Source organism: Cryptomeria japonica, chromosome 9 (genome assembly GCF_030272615.1).
Source record: "Cryptomeria japonica chromosome 9, Sugi_1.0, whole genome shotgun sequence".
NCBI lineage: Eukaryota > Viridiplantae > Streptophyta > Pinopsida > Cupressales > Cupressaceae > Cryptomeria > Cryptomeria japonica.
This window is the reverse complement of record NC_081413.1, coordinates 752,534,292-752,543,596: the sequence shown is the minus strand read 5'-3', so window position 1 is coordinate 752,543,596 and position 9,305 is coordinate 752,534,292.

Genomic DNA, 9,305 nt, shown 5'->3' with positions numbered 1-9,305 from the left:
GATTATAATTTATACTTATAGAGTAAGCATTCTTACATGAGTATCACCAACCAAATATTTGGAGGAATTTTGATAGATTAACAATTCAGGTGGCTCTTTTTTGAAATCGAGAATATCAATCTCAAATAGCAGTCTCTTTCCTCCAAGTTGGATGTTGTTTGAGTCAATGTGGATGCGGGGGAAAAGATGCATATGGTTGGTGATGATAAGCCTATGAACATTGGGAAGGAGGTTCTTGATGGTTCTACGGTTAGTGCTCTATGGACCGAGAGTGAAAAAAAGGTTATGGTCGACTGTCTGGCCAAAAATATGGAAGCTACCCAAAAAATTAAGGAGATCTATGACAAGAAATTCACTGATACTGAGGAGAGGCTTAGCAAGTGTGAGTCCACTCTCCGTAACATCATGGCTCATAGTAGCCATAGCATTCTCAAAGCTATTGCAGATAATATGTCCACTATGGTAACTAAATTGGAAAACATGTATATGGAGAAGAATATTGTAGATTTGGACAAGGATAACGTTGTTGGGTTTGATGATTCGGGTCCCCCTAGAAATCGCACAAGAGAAAGTATGAAGAAGAAAGTCTCAGGTGTGCCTCAGGACATTATGGACCTGAAGGATGCTGCTAAAAAGATGCATCAGCTTGAGGTTGAAGTTGTTGAAACCCTGAAGAATCTAGGTTAAGTTCTTTGTTTGTGTTTATGTTTCTTTGTTGACGGTCTGTTGGCTTTTTGCTGTATGGTTGGGTTGGATTGTCTTTTTGTTGTATCTATTGTCTCTCGGGCCTATGGTGTTTTTTTGGTTGGTCTATTTTATGTTGGGCTTTCTATGGTACATCTTTTGTAATATTTTTGTAAAGGGTTATAGGTCCCTTCAAAACCTTCTTTTACCATAATCAAAAACAATATCTACTAAATTCTCACTCAAACGCCATCTTAAGAACCTAATATATATAAGAGATACAATACATGAAATTATTAAGTGGTAATTAAAAACAATGAGTTAAAGCTACCAAAAAATAGTGTCCAAATCCTTAGCTTAGAAATTCAATACTCAAATCTCAAGATGAACCCATAGGTTAAAAAAATACATTCCTTCCACTTGTCATAACCTCACTATAATCCAATCACTAAATTAGGCATTCAGTTTTGGTTCTATTATGTTCAACAAAAGATTTCCTATGATGTGATATAACACTTATCATAAGTTAGTCTTCAAGTGTAACTCCCCCTTATAGCTATTCTATGTGTCCAACATATTTTCACATTTTCTATGCAAACTTCTTGAGGTCATAAATTTTAAACTAAAAAGTTGATTGAGCCCATTTTATAAAATTATAAATCTCGAAGAGACCAACACAATAGGTACCTAAAGGTGATGTTGAACAACTTGACATATTTATTTTGTGTGAAAATTGGTTATATACCCTACAAATCCAAAAAAAAAAAAAAAACTATAACCCAAAAATCATATTTTTTAAATTTTTACATTAAGAGAAAACTTGAGACACATTTCTTCATTTATTACACATTGCAAGGGCTTAAATATAAGGGGGATTAGATCTATCCCCCTTAGATCAAATCCCCTTGCATGTTGCCTATATGACATATTTTTCCTCCAAACCAAATGGAAGGATTTTATTAGATAAAAACTACCACTTCGAGTCATATTTTGTGGGGGTCAAATGAAGTCATCAAAACATAGAATTTCAAGTACATATCTTTCTCTATGAGATTTTTGTAGAATATTCTTATTACTTTTATTATTTTCTGATCAACATGGATTTGTTGTAAAAACAAAGACCTCTATTTGACACACCTAATAACACTAATCATGACAAAGAAATATTTAAACATACATAACTCTCCATATCAATGTCCTTATTTCAATAAAAATATATATCAATTTGGGTATATACAAAAAAAGGTAACGCATTACATATATATATATATATATATATATATATATTATAAATTATAATTACTCAATTTCAAAATTAATAATAAAAATATTAAAAAAATATGTAAGCCTCATATATCAATATCAATGTTCTACATTTGAAAAATATTTTATTTGTAACTAAGTTATGCATTATGGAAAAATGTCACTCATAAAAAAAGGAGTAAAATAAAATAATTTTTGATTAAAAATATACCAAATATCATAGAATTATTTTTTAATATTTTTTAAATATAAATAGAATCCTCATAGAAAATATCACAATTTAATAGTTTACAATCTTTAAATTGTTGATTTTTTGCACACTATAATGGACAAAATGTGATGAATTTTTTAAAAATGTTAATTTTTGTGGTCCCTAAAAGCAAAAAAAACGTGAAACATAATATTGTGTGGGAAAACCTATATTTTTTATTTACACATGTTTTTTAATGATTTTCAATCGATCTTACCACTTGGGACAAGGTGGTTGTTTATTTTTTCAATTTTTACATGCAACCATGATTAATGGGGGAAAGTGGTGGCATATTTCATCCTTCATCTCTCATGCACACAAAAAGTGGTGGCATATCTCATCCTTTATCCCTCATGCACATAAAAAGTGCAGACACATTTCTATAAGGAAAGCACAACATGGAAACACCTTCCATAGTGTTAAATTCAAAGAGGAGAGAAGCATAGGTGACTTTCAATTTCATATTACAATCATTAAGATGCACATTTCTAGAATAATAGAGCAAAATAGAACAAGATTTACACGCAAAGCAAACATAGAATTTAGTGGGAAAACCCCTATAGGTAAAAAACCCACCACCAAAGCAATATCTCTTATATTATAGTAATAAGACAATTACATACAAGTTACAGATTATGCTCTCAGGTGTATATTCACAGTCTCTATTCTGGCAATGTTCAACCTACAGACAAAATTTGACCCACAAACCACACACATGGATTGTCTTCAATTCAACAAAATTACAACCCAATCAATCAAGCAACATGCTCTCTTTGATTTGCTTCCAGCTACCTACAACTATTTCTTCAGATGATTTATATCTCTGTTAAGAAAAACGATTCATTTCGGTTTCCTCACGGCTCAATAGTCGAACTTCTTCAGTTGTCGAAAACACGGTGTGTAATTTACACCAAATTCCAGCCACACTCCACAGACTCCAGCTTGGACCAATTATCGACATCCAACCCAACAGATCGAACCAAGTCACACGTGGTCCCTACTGAATCTCAAAAGCTATCAGCAAAAACTCCAACATGGACCAATCACTGACTTCCAACTTAGCATGTTAGCATGAGTCAGTCGTGGTCCCCACCAAGACTATCTTATTGGCACCCGATGAAAGTGTAACCCATTAGTTCATTGTCATCAAGCTTTGTTCCACTCAATCTCTGATCCCTAATAGTGTTGCGTCTTAGCATGAGTCAGTCGTCGTCCCCACCAAGACCATCTCAAAGCTTATCGGCATAGAATCGAACTTTAGCATTAAAAAACTTTTTCGAAAACTCAAGTTCTACTGATAACACTTTTTCCCGACAGTCAACAGTCTTATCAGAAAGATCTCATCAAACAGAAAAGTGACTTCATTTTTAATTGGCATGTTATCTCATGTGCTTATTTTTAATTCAAAGTTTCATTCCTTGCTTTATTTTTGTGTATGTCTTAAAGGGCACACACAAAACCAAGAGGGTACACTATTATCATTCATTCTCAAAGCTTATGTATAGTTCACAAGTGGATCATTGTTCTACTATTTTTCTCTATGGTGCATCTGGTTCTTTAATACTTACTACAAAAAAGAAGAAAAAGTTCGATTGGGTTTGGAATCCATAGCTTGCCCCTTCACTCACCTGACTTTATCCATACAAAATCTGATACTCATCTTGTGACTGTGGAAGCACTGCAATAAAAACATTTTGTTTTTTTCACATATGTGCGCCGAATGAAGTCCTAAGAATATAATGCAGATAAGGCCCACGTGAAGGATAGAAAAGCTTCATGGAATCGGGGAATGTGAAAAATCTGCATATTTTGGAAATTCGCGGAGAACAAAGAGATTAGATGAGATGATTCGATTCGATTCTGCCATCTCTAAATTCCTTCCAATTGCAATAGTAAAGAGATTTTTGATTGGAAATTGGAATACAAGAAAGCTATTTGGATATACATTTGGAGAGATTAAGGTTCCAATTACAGGATAAGCTTATTCTCTCATCCATATTGGGTAATGCATACATCGTAAACAGAAAAAGAATCAACGTACTGTTTGTTAGTACGTAGACTGCCGATAAAATCAGGACGCATCTATTCTGGTTTCAAAAAGACAAACATGCATGTTAGTCGCGCATTTTACACCGTCGATTTTGGAGTTAACGGTTGTGATTGACTAACCTGTCACTAACACGTTGTACGACAGGTCTGTTTTGGAGCTAGAATAGCTGCGGCCATAAAACCAGGTCCATATTATATAGCCTTGGCCGACTTATTGTACCCGTTCTCCATAGCCCATTCTAAAGCCTGTATTAAATCAATCAATTTATGGATAGCCAATATCTCAATTTTTGGTTTTATAGATGTCAAGATAAGTTGTCTCTGAATTCAATTGTATATAATATTTTTGCATGGACATTTCGGATCACACTCGTGATCTATCATTTTGATTCCTTTGGCTCTCTTCATCCTGATTATGGATCATCGAGTGTGATCGGAAACGTTGACGCAAAAAATTGTACACAATTGAATCCAGAAATAGTTTATCTTGATATTATGAATTTTTGAAATCTCTTATCACTGACTCATGAATATCATTAAAATTCTTACATTCATTCAATATTATAAAAGAAACAGATCCAAAATTCAAGTCTTTTTGCTATGTCCAAAAAAAGATATCGATAACTAACCATTTATATAAAGTATATTACTATAAAGGAAGATAAATTTTCCTTATGCTTAATCTAGGTAGTGATGGCACCATTAACTTAGATTAATTTATTGATGAGATGTGATTATAGATACGAGCAATGAGAAATATTAATGTGAAACTTGTATAAATAAATGTAATTATCAATAGGATTTAATTTTTATTATTATACAGGGAAACTTTTAAATTAGTGTTTTGAAATTAGTAATGTTTCAAGGTTTGAAATAAAAAATGATGATATATTACTCACTTCAAAATCTAATATATATTTATTTTATGTAAGAATGAGTCTCATGATCAGAGACAAGTCCTTGATCGTGGCTCTATCTTGGAGTTATAGACTTGTATCATGAAGTTTGCATGCTAATGCTCTTTAATATTTCATTTGATTCCTCTTGGCTTCTTCTACATCTTCTTATGTCTACAAGTTAGGGGTATTTAAGAATACCTTAGTAAGACTATCTATATTGTTGAAACTTTAGTGTATTATTCACCTACAAAGAGTTAATGGGAAACAATAAATAATATTGTGCAGTTTGAATGTTAATAGTGTTTAGTTGCAAATTAGTAAATAACTTTAGAGTAAGTTGTAATGAATTGTGGCAAGTTGTGATAAGTTTCAAATGTTATATTTTAGCACATAGGCTTATCTTAGTCTAGAATTATTATAGTTGTAATTCTAAGGCATTTGATTAAGAACTTAAATTATTTCATCTTCGTTTGTATATGACATTGCAGGTCTACATGCAATGATGGCTAGGAGTGTTAAGTTTTGTAAGAGATACTTTAAAAGTACTAGAAGCAACTATAACGAATCAAATGTGTGTCTTGTTATCACATGCAATGGTTGGTGTTTGGTTGTAATGTAGGAAAATATATATGGATTCAAGAAAAGTTGGTTATTATAATGTAAGAAATTTGACTCTAATAAAAATAAAGCTAAATTATTTTGAGAGTAAATTTCACTAATTACACTAAGATAGAGATGTAGACACCTAAAATTATCCCACGCTTGCGAGTGACAATTTTAGTAACTGTTCTCCTTGATAATTAGATCATTTTAATTAGTTATTTAATTATTTTATCTTTGTTCTTCCAAATTGACATTTATTCTTCTAATTCCATAATCAATTTATCGTTTACCATTCTCTCTCATATTAATTAAATAATCTTACTATTAAATTAATTATGATTATTAATTTTAAGTAAATGCTCTTAATTGTTTAACTAAATTCAATTTATACTATAAGCCACACAATTAATTAACTTCTTTGAATTATTTAATTGGCTAACAATAACCTCTTAATTAAATAACTTTTCAAATTTATTTAATTTCATTTATCATTCATTTCAAATTAATTTTATTTTCTTCCAAATTCAAATTCAATCATTCTCTCCACTTTTCCAAATTTATTAAATAATTTTAAATTATGTAATATAATTACTAATTACCATTTTCTTCTAGTTAATTAAATAAATTTAATTATTTATTTAATTCTTTTCATATGCATTAATTAAATAATTCTTGAAATTATTTAATTAAAAAAATTTCCTCAAATTCAAAAATGGAAACAATATCTTTATTTATTTTTATTGTTTTTTGATGAATAGGCATTTCCATTAATAGTTAAATAAAAGTACACTATTCACAAAAAAAAAGTAGGGGGATACTAGATCACCCCCCAGGAGTCATACGGGCAACGCTCGAAAATAGCACTAAGCATTAAAAAAACACAGGCAACACCAGAAAAAGAAATAGCTAAAAACAAACTGCTAAGTGGCTAAGGTTGTGGCAACAGGAGGCGAAGGGGGCTCACGATCTTCTTTAGGACCCCATACATCAGTGGGGTCAGGGTTGTTGTCCGAGAGGGACCACCCTTGTTTAGTAGTTCTCTCTTCATTCTCCTTGTACACCCTGGATGAGGAGATAGCCAGGGGAACCCTTTGGAAGAACTAGGCCGAATATCATCACCGCTGGTATCCGGCCAACCAGAACCACCACCAATAGAAAAATCAGCACTCCCCATGCCCCACCCAGAGGCGAAGCCAACATAGGGTAGAGAGGTTGAGTGGTGTCAACTAAAGTCGCTACCACCACTAGAATAGCAATGAGGAATTTGAGCCCATGGAGGTTGTGAACAACGAGAAGAGGAGCTATGACGCATCGTCAGCGATGAGGCAAAGAGCGATCAAAAGAGGCAGAAAGGTCTGAAGGCACCCATGCCACCATACAAGGGGCATTTCCCCAATGATCCAAAAAAACTTGCAAGTGGGCCACCTCAGGTGCAACCTTGTTGTCTTGCACTTGAATCTGAAGCATCACATTATTACAAATACACACTTTAGTAAAAAGTGAAACATGAATAGCAATAGAGCTATGAGAAAATAAAACAACATTTCTATCCTTCCATAATGTGAAGAGGATTTCCACCATAAAAGCATGCCAAATCTAAGTGAATTTGAAGGGACCCAAGGGGAGTCCCCCAGAAGAGCCATATGTCAAAATAATGGTTTAGGCCGAAAAGGCTTTAAAAAATCATGAATATAATTTCACAAATGTTGGGCTCAATAGCAGAACTAGAAAAGATGGGTTCACGAAAGTATCTGGTTGTCCACAAAATGGACCGCGAGGGTTAGGAACTCCCAAGTGCCACAACTGAGCACCCAATGACAAGCCTTGGAAAAGAATACACCAAGAAAAATGAGCCAGCATAGGCTCAACAATGGCAGACCATATAGTTTGAAACCTATGATGCCATATGTGTTGTGGCAACTGCAAATGCCACCAGAGATTCAAAGCTAGAACCATAGGAAAATGAGCCACAAACCAATGGTAACCCAACTTGGTCTTGTAATTGCAAAAGGGTGTGTTGGGAAACCAACGCCAATATTTCCACTAAGGTTTGATGGACTAAATTCCCAGCTTGTGTAGCATAGTCAAAGATAAAGCCGACAAGACAAGGTCAAATGTTTGTCAATATGGTCGGGCAAGACAAAACTCAGCTTGCATGTCCTCCCAAGAACGGAGTTGCATAGTAGCTCTGGAAAAACAGTCACTAGGGGTGTGAATGTCGCGCTTGTGAAAGTACAGAGCACTAACCCCAAGAACATGGGCTAAAGGAAGTCCTTGAATCTAGAAAATTGATGACCACCAGATATTATGTTGATTGAAAGAAATGTTCACCATTTCTAAATCTAGCACCATCCTAGCGAAGCCAATGTTTTACAGCTTCCTAGGCACACCAAATGCTTTTGGTAACTATAGACACCTAAAATTGTCATGTCTAATTAAATAAATATCTTTATTTATTTAATTATCTAAGCCTAATTCTTCTATTAATTAAATAAATCTTTACTTATTTAATTAATTCATTTATCCTCTTCTAGCCTTATTTCTCATTTAAATAAATACATTTATTTATTTAAATTATCCTTTTCTTAAATTAAATAAATATTTTATTTAATTAATTGATCCCATTTCTTCTATTAATTAAATAAATCTTTATTTATTTAATTAATTCATTAGCCTTTTCTACCCATGACACATGTCATTCATCTCTTAATTCATACACTACCTACCCCTTTCATTATTTCATTATTTTCTTTACCTACCCTCTAATCATAGCTAACCTCCTTTTACACCTCTTAATCTTATCCCTCCATTTTCATATAGTGTCTTCTATATAAGGAGATGCTTCCTTCATTATCAAACCCTAACTACCTGACTACTTGACTACACTACGCTTTTCATATGCGATCCTACTTGCAACCACATTCCGTTCTTTGTTGAACTCCTGTGCACATAAAATCTGAGAGCAAATATATCAAGAAAGATCAATGGAGATAGGAAGAATGGAGATTCAAACCTTATTGGACATGTGATGGTATAATCTTTGTGATTTCATTTGATTTGCATTGTCTTAGATAATCTTCATATGTTATGGTGGATCTTTGTTGTTGTTAGGCTAGGGTTTTGTGGTTGAATCCATTTAGTATTCCAACATTGTTATTGTTGTTATCCATTTTCACCGTATACATTTTCACACACCCGGTGGGACTCTTGTCCCTTTTGCATTTAACCTCCTTTTTGCAGATTTGGTGTTTTGAAGTTGCAGATCTGACATTTCCGACAACATTTCGATATTTTTGCGTCTGCGTACTTTCAGATTGCGTTTTTGATTTTTTGTCACGTCTGCAACATCTGGGATCGCGTCTGTGGGATTTTCAGGCGCGTCTGCATTCCGAAACCGCATCTATGTGATTTTCGGGCGCGTCTGCGTCCAAAAGTCGTGTTTGTGTTAATGGTAACCGCGTCTGTGTACACTTATTTTGCATTTTGGATTTTTATTGATTCAAGTTTTTAGTCATTCGGTTTTTCAAATCTGGTTTATTTTGAGCTAACATCTTCAG